Here is an 18,453-nt window from a genome sequence, read left to right on the forward strand (position 1 = left end):
TTTTTTTAAAAGTTTAAATTTATTTTTACACTATTTAGACATATGGGGTATCATTGCAATCATACTGACCCAGAGAATGAAGGGCATGGGTCAGTTTTGCCGCAAATTAAATGCCATGAGAACAAAACCCTTAAAACAGTGGAGGAATTGCGTTTTTTTTTTTCCAATTCCACCCCATTTGGATTCTTTTTACCACTTCTCACTACATTGTATGCCATAATTAATGGTGGCATTAGAAAGTACAACCTGTCCCGCAAAAAATAAGCCCTCATACAGCTATGTGAACGGAAATATAAAAGAAAGTTATGGCTCAAGGAAGATAGGGAAGAAAAATGAAAACACAAAAACAAAAAACCTCCGGTGGTGAAAGGGTTAAAGAGTGACAAATAGTGGGTGTGGTCTTCAAGAAGATATATTTCATGCCATATTCGGTGAATGTAGTGAAAATGTGATTTTCTTCATGCTTGAGATGAGAAGCTTTTAACCCCTTAGTGACCACCCATACGTGTTTTTACTGACGTAAACAAAGGGGGTTTTAGCTAAACGGCTGGCTTTAATCAATCATTACATGTACTTAAAATTGTGCATTAAAACTATACCTTGTCCTGCAAAAAATAAGACCTCATACAAGTACATTTATGAAAAAACAAAAAAGTTCTTGCTCTTGGAATGCAATTTTAAAAAAAAAAATGTGCTTGGTCACTAAGGGTTTAAACAATTTGGTGCATATCACTCTAACTCTGTATCCAAATCTTAATAAATGTACCTAAGAGCGCTATATTACAGTACTGAGCTGTACTTCACTTTGGTGCGATCGCCAGGCAGCATGTTATAGAGCAGGAGGAGCTGAGCAGAAAATACAGTTTTATGGGAAAAGATTCATTATAACTTGTATTTTATTCTTTTAAACCTCTGCTGTTTTTGAGTCCAGCGGGCGGTCCTCATCAATGACTGGCAGCCACCAACGGGCACCCTTTGGTGCGTTATTTTTTTTCTGCTGCAGATTAGAAGGAGAAATGCAGAAGACTTTCTGCAGCTAAACAGTCACATTTGAACCCAGCCTGAGGTTTATTTCAGACGAACAGTGCAGGATGAGTCAGGGTGTGTTCCAGGAAAAATTGATGGTTTTGCACGTAAGCTGAATCGGTGTTATCTGTGATTGCGTTCAGCGTTTCAGTTTTTTCAATGCAGATGCAATTAGTTTTTTATGTGTTCTTCACGCAACTGTAGAAAAACTGAAGAATAAGGGTTTATGCACACGCCCGTTGCCGATTCTGCATTCCGCAAATTGCCGATGCGCAAAACAGAGATACTGGCCGTGTGTGTTCCGCGTTTTGTGGAACGGAACATCCTGTCATCTATAAACGGACAAGAATAGGATATGTTCTATTCTTTTGTGGGGCTGCGGATTGGAGATATGCATGTGGACAGCACGCAGTGTGCTGTCCACATCTTTTGCGGTCCCATTTGAGTAAATGGGTCCGCATCTGACCTGGAAAAAATGTGGCTCGGATGCGGACCTTTTGTTCACAAGACCCCAATTCACTTCTATGGAGCCAGGGCAGCGTGAAAAACTGACAATATAGAACATGCTGGGATTTTACCTGAAAGCAGGAATGATGTACACAGACCCATTGAAATGAAAGGGTCAGGGTTCAGTCCGGAACAGCTGTGGTAAGTCCTGATGCACTGACACCAATTATATCATCTCCTCAATACTAAGGAAATCCTGAAAACACGACTACCAGTTGGGCCCTGAGGACTGGAGTTGAGGAACACTGCACTAAACGCATCCCATCCAGACAGAAAACTCGCCTTGGCCCCTTTCACACAAGCGAGTTTTCAGAGCGGGTGCAATGCGTGACGTGAACACATAGCACCCGCACTGAATCCTGACCCATTAATTTCAATGGGTCTGTGTATATAAGTGTTTTTTTTAACGCATCAGTTCTGCGTTGCGTGAAAAACACAGCATGTTCTATATTCTGCGTTTTTCACGCAGCCCTGGCCCCATAGAAGTGAATAGGGCTTCAGTGAAAAACGCATTGCATCCGCACTTGCTTGCGGATGCAATGCGTTTTTCACTGATGGTTACTCGAAGATGTTGTTTATAAACATTCCGTTTTTTATCACGCGTGTGAAAAACGCATCAAAACGCATTGCACCCGTGTGGAAAAAACTGAACCCATTCGCAGACAAAACTGACTGAACTTGCTTGCAAAGTGGTGAGAGTTTCACTGAACACACCCTGAACGCATTGGGACCTAATCTGTCATGCTCGTGTGAAAGAGGTCTGAGACCCATTTCACACGGGTGAGTATTCCGCGCAGGTGCAATGCGTGAGGTGAACGCATTACACCCGCACTGAATCCAGACCCATTCACTTCAATGGGGCCGTGCACATGAGCGGTGATTTTCATGCATCACTTGTGCGTTGCGTGAAAATCGCAGCATGCTCTATATTGTGCGTTTTTCACGCAACGCAGGCCCCATAGAAGTGAATGGGGCTGCTTGAAAATCGCAAGCATCCGCAAGCAAGTGCGGATGCGGTGCGATTTTCAGGCATGGTTGCTAGGTGACGGTCGGGATGGAGACCCGATCATTATTATTTTCCCTTATAACATGGTTATAAGGGAAAATAATAGCATTCTTAATACAGAATGCATAGTAAATTGGGGATGGAGGGGTTAAAAAAAAATAAAATTAACTCACCTCATCCACTTGTTCCATGGTGATGGACCATGTGATGAGCGCAGTGATGTCAAAGGTCCTTTTCCTCCCAGGTCCTCAAAGAAGAAAAAAGAAGACGAGCCGGGCTGCGTGAACAAGTGGATGAGGGGAGTTTAATTTATTTTATTTTTTTAACCCCTCCATCCCTAATTTACTAAGTATTCTGTATTAAGTATGCTATTATTATTTTCCCTTATAACCATGTTATAAGGGAAAATAATAAAATCTACAAAACACCGATCCCAAACCCTTACTTCTGTGAAGAAGTCCGGGTTCGGTTACCAAACATGCCGATTTTTCTCACGCGCGTGCAAAACCCATTAAAACGCTCTGCACTCGCGTGGAAAAATCGCGCATTTTCCCGCAACGCCTGTGTGAACCCAGCCTTAAAGGGGTTGTCTGAGATAATTAAAAATCTTGAACAAGCCTTTCTATAGCTTAAAATAAGAAATGTGTGTTATAGCCCTTTCTCCAGCTGTCTTCGATGCAGCACTGGCCAACACACAGCACAAGGCCACTGCAGCCAATTCATGTCCTCAGCAGTCTAAGGCTACTTTCACACTAGCGTTCGGAGCGGATCCGTCTGATGAAACAGCTCCGATAATGCAGACGTTCGCATCCGTTCAGAACGGATGCGTCTGCATTAAAACTTAGAAAATTTTCTAAGTGTGAAAGTTGTCTGAGCGGATCCGTTCAGACTTTACATTGAAAGTCAATGGGGAACGGATCCGCTTGAAGATTGAGCCATATTGTGTCATCTTCAAACGGATCCGTCCCCATTGACTTCCATTGTAAGTGTGGACGGATCCGCTCGCCTCCGCACGGCCAGGCGGACACCCGAACGCTGCAAGCAGTGTTCAGGTGTCCGCTCACTGAGCGGAGCGGAGGCTGAACGCTGGCAGGCGGATGCATTCTCAGTGGATCCGCCTCCACTGAGAATGCATTGGGGCCAGACGGATGCGTTCGGGGCCGCTCGTGAGCCCCTTCAAACGGTGCGCACGAGCGGACACCCGAACGCTAGTGTGAAAGTAGCCTAATGCCTTAGACCTCATGCACACGAACGTATTTTCATTCCGTGTCCGTTCCGTTTTTTCTGCGGACTGTATACGGAACCATTCACTTCAGTGGGTCCTCAAAAAAAAACAAGGTACTCTGTGTGCATTCTGTTTCCATATTTCCATTCCGCAAAAAAATAGAACATGTCCTATTATTGTCCGCATTATGGACAAGTATAGGACTGTTCGATTAGGGGCCAGCTGTTCCGTAAAATACGGAACGCACACGGACATCATCCGTATTTTTTGCGGATCCGTTTTTACATACGGTCGTGTGCATGAGGCCTTATTCACACAGACCGTGTTCGCTCGGTGATTTCCAGCAGTGATTTTGAGCCAAATCAATAGTGGCTCTAAACACAAAACAGGTGCAGATCTTTCCCTTAGAACTCATGCACACAACTTGTATGTATTTTGCGGTCTGCAAAAAAAAAAAACATGACATCCGTGATGCATCCGTTGTTTTTTTTGCGGATCTTCTGGACAAGATTAGACATGTTCTATTTTTTTTGCGAAACGGACATACGGTCATGGAATGCACACAGAGTAATTTCCATTTTTTTCAAGCCCCATTGAAATGAATGGTTCCGTATACGGACCTGTAAAAAAAAAGAAAGGAAATGGAAGAAAAATACATGTGTGTGCATGAGCCCTTATACCTTATGTCTGTGTAGGCTCCAATTTTGGTTTTGGCTCACAGTCACTGACGTGTGAATAAGGCTTAAAGGGAACCTGTCACCAGTTTTATGGTGTCCTAACTAGGGGCAACATAAATAAGTGACTGATTTCCTTAACAAAATGCTGGGTCACTTTCTTTAATTGACCCAGTCAATCTGCCAACATCTTGTATTGAAAAGCTCCAGCTCATAATGATGAGTCATGAATATTTATGAGATCCTGACTCTCCCCGCCCACCTGCTGCTGAGTGACAGTTTGTTTCCATAGGAATCAGCAGCAGGTGGGCAGGGGAGTGGCTATAGCTCTGAATTAAATACACGCTGGACTCGCTGACATCACGCTGGACTCAAATCAGCTTATTAGCATGCGGTATGTGGCCTCTTTGTGTGTATATTATGAGGTAACCATCTGTCACACCAGTAAGTGAATACATCTAAGGCACATTTTAGTAGTTAATGATTGTATATAATTAGTTAGATTATAATCAAATATCCACATGACAGGTTCCCTTTAATGCTGAGAGGACAGTGATAAACTACAGTGGTGCTGTTCCATATACCTGCATGGCACTGTTCACATCAGACAGCAGAGTGCAGTGGTGACTGGCTGCAGTAATAATGTTCCATATACCTGCACACCACTGCAAGCGCCAAAACGGCTGCAGTGGTCACATGTTGGATATGCTGTATACCAGCACATTACTGCTGTAGTTTGGAAATGCCCTAATAAAACTATCGCTAATATACTTTATTAATGAATTTTCTATTTTTACTACACTTTTTGGCACCATTCACTGTGCGCTTAAAACTCTGTTCTCTGACAGCTCAGCGGTGTACGGAGTACATTTTATGAATGGGCAGCAGCAGTGATGCGAGTACGGGCAGGAGAGCACTTTGCTGCTCCTGCCCGTGCCCTCCGGAAGATTACTAACTCCTGGCATATCACATGGGTACTCTGTATCCATGTGCTATGCCAGGATTAGTTGAGTGGAGCGGGCTCCTGCTTCTGCCTGCTCCGCTAAGCTAAGAGAGCTGCTGCGGCCCCATTGTACTTTGTACTCCGTACACCTCTGACTGCTAAGCGGTGTAGAGAACTGAGTTTTAAGTGCACAGTGAAAGGTGCGCTTTAGGTAGTGTGGTAATGTGAACAGTGCTGGAAGGTGTGTTGTCCCCCTTCAGGTACCTCAGATGGGCGAGACAGATAAAATCCAGAGAGTGGCTGTAGTCTCAGCAAAGCATAGTTTGCTGAGACATTTTTGTATACATTTTCTGGGCTATATTTTACTTGGACTGGTGGCTAGGCTTGGTAGAGGGAGTTGCCAGTCCACACCCTTCCAGTACAGGTTTTCCTTTCTACCAGAGGTGATCGCAGGTGAGACCTGCTGTAATCAGGCTGGCATAAAACGCCTCAGAGTAGGTCAGTCTGGAGAGAGATACAGAGACCCAGAGCAGAGGCTCTGTGTGTGGTCTCAGCTCACCAGGCTGAGAGACCAGGGCATTGTGACAGCCAAATAAAAGCAATGTTTGGCCCCTAACCCTGTGGTCGATGAAGATCATTGTGAGAATGACCCCCGAATAAGAGGCGATCCCTTACAAGTGTAGTAAAAATAGAAAATTCAGTTATAAAGTATATTAGAGATAGTTTTATTAGGGCATTAGGGACAACATATTAAAAGTTTATATAATGGTTTAGTTACTCTTTAAGCTAGTGCAGGGCTTGTCTGAGATATTTTTGTCCAAGTTTAGTGTACATGAAAGGGAAATCCCTGGAAGTATATGTTCAATACAGTGTTCTTTTTCTTCCATTGGGCCTGTATGTGTTAACATGATTTTGCTTCTACTATCCAGAAAGTGCAGCAGACCACGCTTCCCTATATATGGGGTCAACGCTAACATTTTTTTTAAAAAAGGGAAGATATTTTACCTTACTGCTACAGGATCATACCGACAGCTTTATGTCTACAGAGCACCCGAGCACAATGGAAATCAATGGGAGAACCTGAGCATTAAACCAGGCACCCCCTGCTCTGAAGAGGGGAGGGTGTCTGGTTCACAGGAAAAGGTCAGAAATTGATGGAAACACCACTGAAATGGTTCGGGAACAGCATGGGGAGGATGTCTGGATGCATCTTGGACTCCCAGGTCGCTGCTGGGAACGATGTTGTCCGAGTAGTACGCCACTTTTACAGACTGACAATAATACGCACAAAACTGAATATGAAATCGATTTTAGACGAAACATTGTTAGGAAACATTCTTTCCTGTATATTTACTTGTATATAAAGTGCAAGTGCTCCCACAAATTGCAAGGAAGAGGCACTCCGATACAACCTGTATATCACATAAAGGAGGGTCTCATTCACATTGGGGTACAATTGTTCAGGTAGTGTGACTCCTACACTTATAAAGCCTATGCACTAAGTGAAAGGGCTGCCAAAAATTACAAGGAACCGGCACTCCAATACACCCTCTATTACACATAAAGGAGGGCATCATACACACCCTTGAAAAATTATGATTGATGGCCTGCTAGTGACCCTCAAAAACATTAGGGACGAGGGCCTGCTGCTGATCTGACCATCTAAAACATTAGGGGTGAGGGCCTGCTGCTGATCTGACCATCTAAAACAGGGCTGCCCAACGTGTGGCTCTCCAGCTGTTGTAAAACTACAATTCCCATCATGCCCTGCTGTAGGCTGATAGCTGTAGGCGGTCTGGGAATACTGGGAGTTGTAGTTTTGCAACATCTGGAGAGCCTCAGGTTGGCCATCCCTGATCTAAAACATGTGGGGCGAGGGCCTGCTGCTGATCTGACCATCTATAACATTAGGGGTGAGGGTCTGCTGCTGATCTGACCATCTAAAACATGTGGGGCGAGGGCCTGCTGCTGATCTGACCATCTATAACATTAGGGGTGAGGGTCTGCTGCTGATCTGACCATCTAAAACATGAGGGGCGAGGGCCTACTGCTGATCTGACCATCTAAAACATTAGGGGCGAGGGCCTGCTGCTGATCTGACCATCTAAAACATTATGGGCGAGGGCCTGCTGCTGATCTGACCATCTATAACATTAGGGGTGAGGGTCTGCTGCTGATCTGACCATCTAAAACATGAGGGGCGAGGGCCTACTGCTGATCTGACCATCTAAAACATTAGGGGCGAGGGCCTGCTGCTGATCTGACCATCTAAAACATTAGGGGCGAGGGCCTGCTGCTGATCTGACCATCTAAAACATTATGGGCGAGGGCCTGCTTCTGATCTGACCATCTAAAACATTAGGAGTGAGGGTCTGCTGCTGATCTGACCATCTAAAACATGAGGGGCGAGGGCCTGCTGCTGATCTGACCATCTAAAACATTAGTGGCGAGGGCCTGCTGCTGATCTGACCATCTAAAACATTAGGTGTGAGGGTCTGCTGCTGAGCTGACCCTCTAAAACATTATAGGTGATGGTCCGCTGGTGACCCTCTAAAACATTAGGGCAGAGGTTCTGCTACTGAGCTGACCTTCTAAAACATTAGAAGCAAAGGAAGCATAATAAGCATGTTGATATGATGGAGGAGGAGGAAGACGAGAAAAGTAATATTGAACCATACAGTGGGGGAAATAATTATTTGACCCCTCACTGATTTTGTAAGTTTGTCCAATGACAAAGAAATGAAAAGTCTCAGAACAGTATCATTTCAATGGTAGGTTTATTGTAACAGTGGCAGATAGCACATCAAAAGGAAAATCGAAAAAATAACTTTAAATAAAAGATAGCAACTGATTTGCATTTCATTGAGTGAAATAAGTATTTGAACCCCTACCAACCATTAAGAGTTCTGGCTCCCACAGAGTGGTTAGACACTTCTACTCAATTAGTCACCCTCATTAAGGACACCTGTCTTAACTAGTCACCTGTATAAAAGACACCTGTCCACAGTATCAATCAATCAAGCAGACTCCAAACTCTCCAACATGGGAAAGACCAAAGAGCTGTCCAAGGATGTCAGAGACAAAATTGTAGATCTGCACAAGGCTGGAATGGGCTACAAAACCATTAGCAAGAAGCTGGGAGAGAAGGTGACAACTGTTGGTGCGATTGTTCGAAAATGGAAGGAGCACAAAATGACCATCAATCGACCTCGCTCTGGGGCTCCACGCAAGATCTCACCTCGTGGGGTGTCAATGGTTCTGAGAAAGGTGAAAAAGCATCCTAGAACTACACGGGAGGAGTTAGTTAATGACCTCAAATTAGCAGGGACCACAGTCACCAAGAAAACCATTGGAAACACATTACACCGCAATGGATTAAAATCCTGCAGGGCTCGCAAGGTCCCCCTGCTCAGGAAGGCACATGTGCAGGCCCGTCTGAAGTTTGCCAATGAACACCTGAATGATTCAGAGAGTGACTGGGAGAAGGTGCTGTGGTCTGATGAGACCAAAATAGAGCTCTTTGGCATTAACTCAACTCGCTGTGTTTGGAGGAAGAAAAATGCTGCCTATGACCCCCAAAACACCGTCCCCACCGTCAAGCATGGGGGTGGAAACATTTTGCTTTGGGGGTGTTTTTCTGCTAAGGGCACAGGACAACTTATTCGCATAAACGGGAAAATGGACGGAGCCATGTATCGTGAAATCCTGAGCGACAACCTCCTTCCCTCTGCCAGGAAACTGAAAATGGGTCGTGGATGGGTGTTCCAGCACGACAAGGACCCAAAACATACAGCAAAGGCAACAAAGGAGTGGCTCAAGAAGAAGCACATTAAGGTCATGGAGTGGCCTAGTCAGTCTCCGGACCTTAATCCAATCGAAAACCTATGGAGGGAGCTCAAGCTCAGAGTTGCACAGAGACAGCCTCGAAACCTTAGGGATTTAGAGATGATCTGCAAAGAGGAGTGGACCAACATTCCTCCTAAAATGTGCGCAAACTTGGTCATCAATTACAAGAAACGTTTGACCTCTGTGCTTGCAAACAAGGGTTTTTCCACCAAGTATTAAGTCTTTTTTTGTTAGAGGGTTCAAATACTTATTTCACTCAATGAAATGCAAATCAGTTGCTATCTTTTATTTAAAGTTATTTTTTCGATTTTCCTTTTGATGTGCTATCTGCCACTGTTACAATAAACCTACCATTGAAATGATACTGTTCTGAGACTTTTCATTTCTTTGTCATTGGACAAACTTACAAAATCAGTGAGGGGTCAAATAATTATTTCCCCCACTGTAAACCCTTTTTTGTGGTGGAAGGGGTGCATGGGAATATGGTGTATTCAATACACCATGAAAGCCACATTTAGAGTGCCTTTACTTTAGCCGCTTTCCTCTGGTGGAGTAGAGAAGTCAGGGGCAATCCAGGCCTTGTTAATTTCGCTAAGAGTCAACCTGTCAGCATTTTCAGTTGACAGGCGGATGCGCTTATAAGTTAGGGTCCATTCACACGTCCACAATTTGCATTCCGCATCCGTTCCGCAAAATTGCAGAACAGATGCGGACCCAATCATTTCAATAGGGCCGCAAAAGATGCGGACAGCATTCAGTATGCTGTCCGCATCCGCAATTCCGTTCCGTTATGCGGATCTGGGAAAAAAGTAGAGCATGTCCTACTTTTGTCCACAAATTGCGGTCCGTGGCCCCGTTGTAGTCAATGGGTCCGCAAAAAAGCAAATGACATGCAGAAAGGTGTCAAATGTCATCCGCAATTGCGGATCCGCAGGAAATAGAAAAAAAATAAAATAATGAAAAAGAAAGAGGCCTTCAGCACCAGGGAGAAGTTGGCAGAAGAAAGTGGTGCAAGAGATAGGCCATAAAAAATTAGCTCATTTGATGTTGAAAAGCTCATCGTGCTCATCCAGGAGCGTCCAGCCCTGTGGGACACCAGAGCAGAGCTGTACCATGACAGGGTTGCAAAGGATCGGTCATGGGAGGAAGTTTGCAAAGAATTGCTTTTCACTGCATGGACCTCTGGATTTGTATTTTAAATTGCTTCATACATACATCCATGGAGCGTGGTCCGTGTTAACGCAGCCTGCCATGCACTGGAGTGCATGAGTGCACGGCGTCATTGGTTGCTATGCCGCTCCTGCACTCCAGAGCACGGCAGGCCGGTTTTACACGGACCGAGCTCCACGGATGTGTGTGTGACGCCTTATGTTCCATGAGTGGGCCATATGTCCTGAAACAGCATAGATAGTATTCTTTTGAGTTATACAGTACTTTACAGGGCTCCAGATGGCGACCAAAATGGTCGCCATTGTGACTTAGAAATGCAAAATGGCGACAAGACTTTGTAGTCTTGTCGCCATTTGCGCCTAGACCCTCCAGTATTATAACTGTTATAATCATTGGTGGCAGTGGCCACAGAGTCCCCTCACCTCCTCTCATTGGTGGTGCAGTGGCAGCTTCTGATCGGAGCCCCAGCAGTGTAATCCTGGGGCACCGATCAGTTACCATGGCAGCCAGGACGCTACTGAAGCCCTGGCTGCCATAGTCAGCTCCGTGCTGCTGTGTGTACTATGCACAGAGCAGCAGGGAGAGTGTAAAGTCCTATTCACCCTGATAGAGCTCTATTAGGGTGAATAGGACAAGGGATGAAAAGATCCCAGGTTCTAGCCCCTAAAGGGGTAAATAGGGGTAAATAGTTATTAAATAAAAAGTATTAAAAGAAAAAAAAAAAGAAAAATATTAAAGTTTAAATCACCCCCTTTCCCAATTTTACATATAAAATCTATAAATAAATATTACATATCGGCACACCCAAAAAAGTGCGAACTATTAAATATTTAAAAATATCTCCTATGCGGAGAACGCCGTAACAGAAAAATAAAAATAAAACGTGCAATTTGCCATATTTTTGTCACCCTGTCTATTATGGTCCAGACGTTCCATAAAATGTGGAATGCACGAGGCTTTTTTGGCGTTTTATTTTTTTCAATTGGTATCGAGTATCGCAATACTTTTTATGGTATCAAAATAGAGTCAATTTTGGTATCATGACAACCCTAGGTAAGACGTGTGTTGTTTTTTTTTATTATTATACCGTATATATATATATATATATATATATATACACACACTTACACTTTTTTAATATAAATTTTTCAGGTTAGGAGCCAATGGCTCCTCGATATTTTTTTTAGTCTGGAGCCCTGCTTTATATGATCATTTGCACATATTCTATGCTTCTTCATGACAGATGCCAACTCACTTTTGTGTAAATATAGTAAATTATATATATTTTGTGAAAGAGGCCTATTCAGAAAATGTCTGGCATAGCATACATTCTAAATTCTCTTTCTGCAATGCATAACTTATTGCATAGCAAATATTTTTATTCAACTTTAATAACCATATTTATAATATTTACCATAATATTTACCATATTATATAATTTTCTTAGATATGAATTGATAATAGGCCTCTTTCACAAATTTGATTATTAGGAAATGGTCGTTGAGTGGTCATTCCGCGCATTGGGGAGTGCCTTATGCGGGCCGCAATATGGCCACGGCCGTGCAACGGCCATGTGCATGAACCCTAATACTAGAAGGGTGTTTGTACCATCCCTCGTACACACGACCGTATGCCCTCTGAGACACATGGTCCGTGAACAGGCCATATGTCACAGAACAGCACTGATTGTGTGCACAGGAGCTAAATCTCACTTTGAGGTTTTATTCTAAATTTGTCAAGTAAATTTGTATTAATATTAATAATAATAATAATAATAAATTAAAATACATTTTTTTATTATTATTATCTTTTCAATACAACAAATAAAGAAATGCTGGTATACATGTCGGGATCAGTTCCAGAGAGAATTGAACACAAAACAGAGGAGCGGTGATGGAGGACAAAACCGTACATGTACACCCGTCAGCTGCAGTTTCTCAAACAGATTATGGAATTAAGAAGCTAAGTAATGTTTATGTTTTATTTTTAGTATAGTGACCTTTCACCACTTTGTACTTTATAAAAGCCGTACCTCACACTGTAGCACATGTCCCCTAGATGTCATATCACTAATATTTTTAATGATATGCTCCTCCGTTGCGTCGCTGTAGCCCCCATTCTGTTTAGGCGCCCTGTATGCTAATTACTAGCATCGGAACAGGGAGGAGGAGACACCAGCTATTCTCAGTGGGCGTTTCTTCCTTCTATCTGGCTGTGACGCTGTGCAATCACTGCGGAGCGCATGACAGCCTTTGAGAAAAAACAGCTCACTTTCTCCCTGGCTGTGACGTGATCCACTGTGATTGCACAGCGTCACAGCCAGATAGAAAGAAGAAACACCCAGTGAGAAAAGCTGGTGTCTCCTCCTCCCTGTTCCGATGCTAGTAATTAGCATACAGGGCGCCTAAACAGAATGGGGGCTACAGCGGCGCAACGGAGGAGCATATCATGAAAAATATTAGCGATATGACATCTAGGGGACATGTGCTACAGTGTGAGGTACCGCATTTATCGAGTACAAACTGGTGAACGGTGCTCTTTAAATAAAATAATTTAATAATAACATTTATTTTACAGTACAGTGGACAACCTCTCTGAAAATGCTGCTTCCCAAGCACCGCCAAGTGAAGTGGATGATAGACAACTACCGTCCACTGAAGTGAATGAAACAAGAGAACGAACCCCCAGAGGCCATGGGGGAATCTTCTGTTTCTCAACTTCAGCAGCCTTCGGAGGAAAGGGATTTAATTCCTGAAGCTGTACAGGCAAACCCAGAAGTCAGCCAAGAAGCAGCTGCTGCACCCGTTTGCCGTTCATCTGGCAGACAAGGCCGAAGAGTCATGAACGATTGCAGTTTAGATCTTCGAGGCCAGGTAGATATGATGGTAATGGAATATCTAAACCGGAATCGGTCTGATGGCAAGGAAGTAGCTTCTCCCTTGCGCCGAGTGCCAGATGAACGGCAAACGTGGTGCATTTCTGCTATGGCACTGGTTATTGACCAGTTTGCTGGCCCTCAGGAGCCACATTGCCTGGTTGATTATCTTGAAAAATCAAGAAATACAATGCTTAATATTGTTAACCCTCCTTCACGTCATCTACCTGATCCTCCTATAGTGAATCCCCCGGGCCCTTTCATGAGGGAATTGTTTGATCTTTAAAATAAATCTTCTTATTTGTTATTAATAAAAAATGTTGACATTGTTAATATTTTGTTAAAAATTTATTTTAAAAAGGTTTACATTTTTAAAAGTATTTTTTATTTAATATTGATGACCTTTTATCTGTTTAGGTCATTATTATAAAAAAAAAAAGGCCTTATGCACACGAATGTTGTGCATCTGTTCCATGCATTGGGGACCGCAGTTTTTTTAAACATCTTTTTTTTAAACATCTTTTTTTTTTTTGGTACCCTACCTCTATTCCTCCTTCCTTATTTTTATTTTATTTTTTTTGAAGAAACACAAAAAGGATGCAAATGCACTTTTGTAAAAAAAAAAAAAACTGAAGGTTTGTGCGAAAACATGGATCCGCAAAAAAACGGAATGTAAATCTGGAGAGGAAAAAAACGGATGTGTTAAAGGACCCTTATTATGCCCCCAGCAGCACTGAATACCCGCTCTGACAAAACGCTGGCAGCAGGGCAGGCCAGCACCTCCAAGGCGTAGAGCACCAGTTTGTGCCACGTATCCAGCTTGGACACCCAATAGTTGTAAGGCACAGAGGGATCACCGAGGACACTGACACAGTCTGCTACGTACTCCTTCACCATCTTCCAAAACTTTTCCCTCCTTGTGACACTAGGCCGCGCATCAGGGTGAGGGTGCTGGCGGGGTGTCATGAAACTGTCCCAGGCCTTGGAGTGTGTTGTCCTGCCTCTGTTGGAACTGCTGTGTGTTCCCCTCGTCTCCCCTCCTTGGTTGCCAAGGAAATACATACTCTGCCGCCAGCATTTTCATCTGGAAATTTTTGGAGCAATTTTTCCACAAGGACCTTCTGGTATTGCACCATTTTGCTCGTCCTCTCCACCACAGGAATGAGAGATGAGAAGTTCTCTTTGTAGCGAGGGTCGAGAAGGCTGAACAACCATTAATCGGTGTTGGCCAAAATGAGTATAACGCGAGGGTCATGGGAAAGGCAGCATAACAAAGTCAGCCATGTGTGCCAGAGTTCCAACAGACAAGACTTCGCTGTCCTTATCAGGAGGATGATTCTCAATCTCCTCATCTTCTTCCTCCACTTCGGCCCATCCACGCTGAACAGATGGAATAAAACTTCCATGGGTACTGCCCTCTCCTGCTCCTCCTCCTCATCATCATCCAATTCGTGCTGAGAAGACGAATGGAGGGTGGTCTGGCTATCACCCTGTGTAATGTCTTCCCCCATTTCCACCTCTTCCACATGGAAAGCGTCCGCCTTTATTGTGAGCAGCGAGCGTTTCAGTAGACACAGAAGTGGGATGGTTACACTGATAATAGCGGCATCACCGCTCACCATCTGTGTTGATTCCTCAAAGTTGCGTAAAACCTCACAGAGGTCAGACATCCATGCCCACTCGTCGCTTGTGAAGAGCGGAAGCTGACTGGAAAGGCGACGACCATGTTGCAGCTGGTATTCCACTACTGCCCTCTGCTGCTCACAAAGCCTGGTCAACATGTGGAACGTGGAGTTCCAGCGCATGCTCACGTCGCACAGCAGTCGGTGAGCTGGCAATTGCAAGCGCTGCTGCAGCATTGCCAGACCGGCGGCAGCTGTAGATGACTTTCGGAAATAGGCACACACGCGGCACACCTTCAACAGTAGCTCAGAGGTGGAAGTGGAGGAGGAGAAGGGGGGGGTTGCAGCCACTAATGTAGGTGGTGGCGGAAATCCTGATAGAAGTAGGGCCCGCAATCCTTGGCATCGGTAGTACATGTGCCATCCCAGGGTACGACTCGCTCCCGGCCTCCATAACGTTAACCCAGTGTGCAGTCAGGGAAATGTAGCGTCCCTGGCCTAAAGGAATTGTCCATGTGTCAGTCGTTAAGTGAACCTTCCCAATAACTGTGTTGGTCAGGGCACGGGTGATGTTACAGGACACATGCTGGTGTAAGGCAGGGATGGCACACTGGGAAAAATATTGGCGGCTGGGGACTGTGTAACGAGGGACGGCCGCCGCCATCAGGCTTCAGAAAGCCTTAGTGTCCACAAGCCTAAATGGCAACATTTCCAGGGTCAGCAATTTGGAAAGGTGCGCATTTAGTGCTATGGCCTGTGGGTGGGTTGCTGGGTATTTGCACTTTCGTTCAAAGGCCTGGGGTAAGGACATCTATACGCTGCGCTGGGACACAGAAGTGGATGTGCTAGCTGATGGTGCTTGCGAAGGACCAGATGCAGGGCAGGAGGCATTCAGGCCTGCATCTTGGACAGGGGATTGGGCAGCACGTAACACAGGGGAAGAGGAGGCAGTGGTGTGACCCGCAGACACCGATTGTGGACCCAGGCGTTCGGCCCACCTATTAGGGTGCTTTGATGCCATGTGGCGGATTATGCTGGTGGAGGTGAGGTTGCTAGTTTTCACGCCCCTGCTCATTTTGGAACGGCACAGGTTGCAAATGACAATTATTTTATCGTCCGCACTTTCCTCAAAAAAGCGTCAGACTGCGGAACACCTACCCCTTGGCAAGGGAGATTGCCGCAAGGGGGTGCTCTGGGGAACAGTTTGGTGTAGCCCGCCTTCTCCCTTTGGCCACCCCACTACCTCTTCCAGCCTGTTGCGGTGCTGCGGATCCCTCCCCCTCTGTACTGCTGTCCTCGCTCGGCTTGCCACCTTCCCAGGTTGGGTCAGTGACTTCATCGTCCACCACCTTCTCTTCCACTTCCTCACTCTGGTCATCCTCCTGACTCGTTGACCTAACAAGAACCTCACTTATTGACAACTGTGTCTCATCCTCATCATCCACCTCGTGAAACACTAATTGCTGTTCCCCACCGTCATCTTCTTCTGACTGTGGATGCTAAAGAATTTGGGAATCAGGGCACAAGATCTCCTGATGTCCCTCTTCAAGCGGGCTTGGCGTAAAGCCCAAATCAAGGAATGGCGATGAAAAGAGCTCCTCGGAATATCCGAGTGTGGGATCACTTGTTTGCCAAGACTCTCCATGGTGGGAGGAAGGAGTATCAGGGTGAGGATTCTGTTGACCAGACTCTTGGCTACTGAGACTGGACTTTGTGGAAGACAGGGTGGTGCTTAACTGACTGGAAGCATATCTGCTGCAATCCAACCGACCACCTGGTCGCACTGGTGTGACTTCGAGAGTGGTGTCCTGCGCCGCCCTCCAAACTGGGACATGAAGCTAGGTATCGTGGATGTGTGTGTTTCTTGTGCTCTGGCACCAGGCACAGTTTCACCGCGCCCAGGGCCACGGCCTCTGCGTGCACCATTAGCAGCACGGCCACTTCCTCGTCCCTTATTGCTCGCCTTGAGCATATTAAATGTGATATATGCTTGCAAGTATGTCACACGTACAGTAGCGCAGGTTTTGTAAGTGTATGCGCAAATAAAGTACACAGAATGTCACTGATATTTAGGATGGGAAAACGTTATACAGGAGATGTAGCGCAGGTAATGTCGCTGCCACCAGCGGCTAAGAAAAAATGACACAAAATGTCACAGATAAGGTATTAGGATTGCACCGGGTGTTGCATCATCGATACTTTTGTACCGGTATCAATTCGATAGCGGGATTTGAAAATTAACAGATACTAGGCTGCGCTACTGCGCAGCCTAGTGTCAAAGAACATGGTGCGCGCTGGTCTCAGAGCGCGCCATGTTCCCTCAGCAGCACAGGGGAGAAGGAAGCAGTCTCTCCCTCCCCCTGTGCCGCTGCCACCAATGAGAAGTGGAGGTGAGGGGCTGTGGCAACTGTGCCACCAATGAGGAGTGGAGGTGAGGGGCTGTGGCAACTGTGCCACCAATAATGATAACTAAACCATTAATACAAAAACAGGAGGCGGGTGCCGGCGGCGATATCACATAGCCGGCACCCGACCTCTATGACAGGGAGCTGCGATCAGCGTCAGTTGGCGGCTATGATCACTAAACATCAGTAGGCAGGGCAGGGGCATTCTTAGGGTGTCGCCCTTTCTGACACTTCTTCATGCCACCACCCATCAACTGGAAGTCCGTGACACTACGGATCCACTAACATCTAATCAATTTCCTGGACCACTACATGCTGGCGCTGAGAAGCAGAGGGAAAAAAATTCTAATGGCTGGTACAGTGGGCATTATTTTTTCTATTTTATACAGGTTCCTGGATCTTCTATGGACAACCCCTTGAAGGACACATTGCCCTGACAACAAGGATAGTGGACATTACTTTTTATAGTTGAACATTGTTCACATTCATTCCACAGGCTGCTATGATGGAGAGGAAACGTTCAGCACTGAGGGAGAGGGGAAGTCCTGCCCAACCAGGACGCTCCATACTACAGTCCCTGCACACACATGCCACCACACTCTCACAGGCTACCAAATGTGACACTGCACGTACGAGCGCCCCCTGGACGCCCTGACACGCACGTACACGCTGGTCTACTCGGTAAGGAGCATACACACGAGCGAGCGGCTGTTACCCCAATTTCTGGCAGTTGTCTTCCCCGGCACTCTCAGCAGCTTCCGGGTTCTTCTCTTTACCCCGCCCACCTACATTACGTCATCGTATACGGATAGCGCTGAGGGACATATTGCATGCGATCGCGCAACTATCATTACACCAAGGAAATAAACTCTTGTGGGTGCTGGAGTAGGAAGGTTACACGTGTCTGTAACTCACAGTCCAGTTTGCCACTCTCTCCTTCACATTATTTACCTCAGAGCTGCGCTTGAGTGGGCGGGCAGGCTCATCTGTGACGTTTGCCCTCACTTGGGAGCACTTTTCCCCTTCCCTTACATCCCAGAATGCATTGCTATGTTGGGCAGCATTCTGTCCAATCACAGCGCAGCTGCTTCCTCTCCCATGTTTCCCTGAAGTTCAGGTGTGCACTGAGTGGGTGCAGGGTGTTACCTTACAGG

General features: G+C 45.5%; 1 protein-coding gene across 2 annotated transcripts in view; it reads right to left on the reverse strand.

Annotated features, from left to right (window-relative positions):
• ATG5 (autophagy related 5) overlaps nt 1-18,079 on the reverse strand; it is a 195,267-nt gene extending 177,188 nt beyond the window's left edge. Inside the window, exon 1 of one of the 2 annotated variants that reach the window (XM_040428821.1) lies at nt 18,015-18,079. The gene's annotated coding sequence lies outside the window, so the exon portion shown is untranslated. Of the gene's footprint in view, nt 1-2,712; nt 2,783-18,014 lie in introns of those variants that run through there. The other variant, XM_040428822.1, reaches the window with a different exon arrangement.
• Between the last annotated feature and the right edge of the window lie 374 nt (nt 18,080-18,453).

The sequence above is a fragment of the Bufo bufo genome, chromosome 4 (genome assembly GCF_905171765.1).
Source record: "Bufo bufo chromosome 4, aBufBuf1.1, whole genome shotgun sequence".
In the NCBI taxonomy this organism is placed as follows: domain Eukaryota; kingdom Metazoa; phylum Chordata; class Amphibia; order Anura; family Bufonidae; genus Bufo; species Bufo bufo.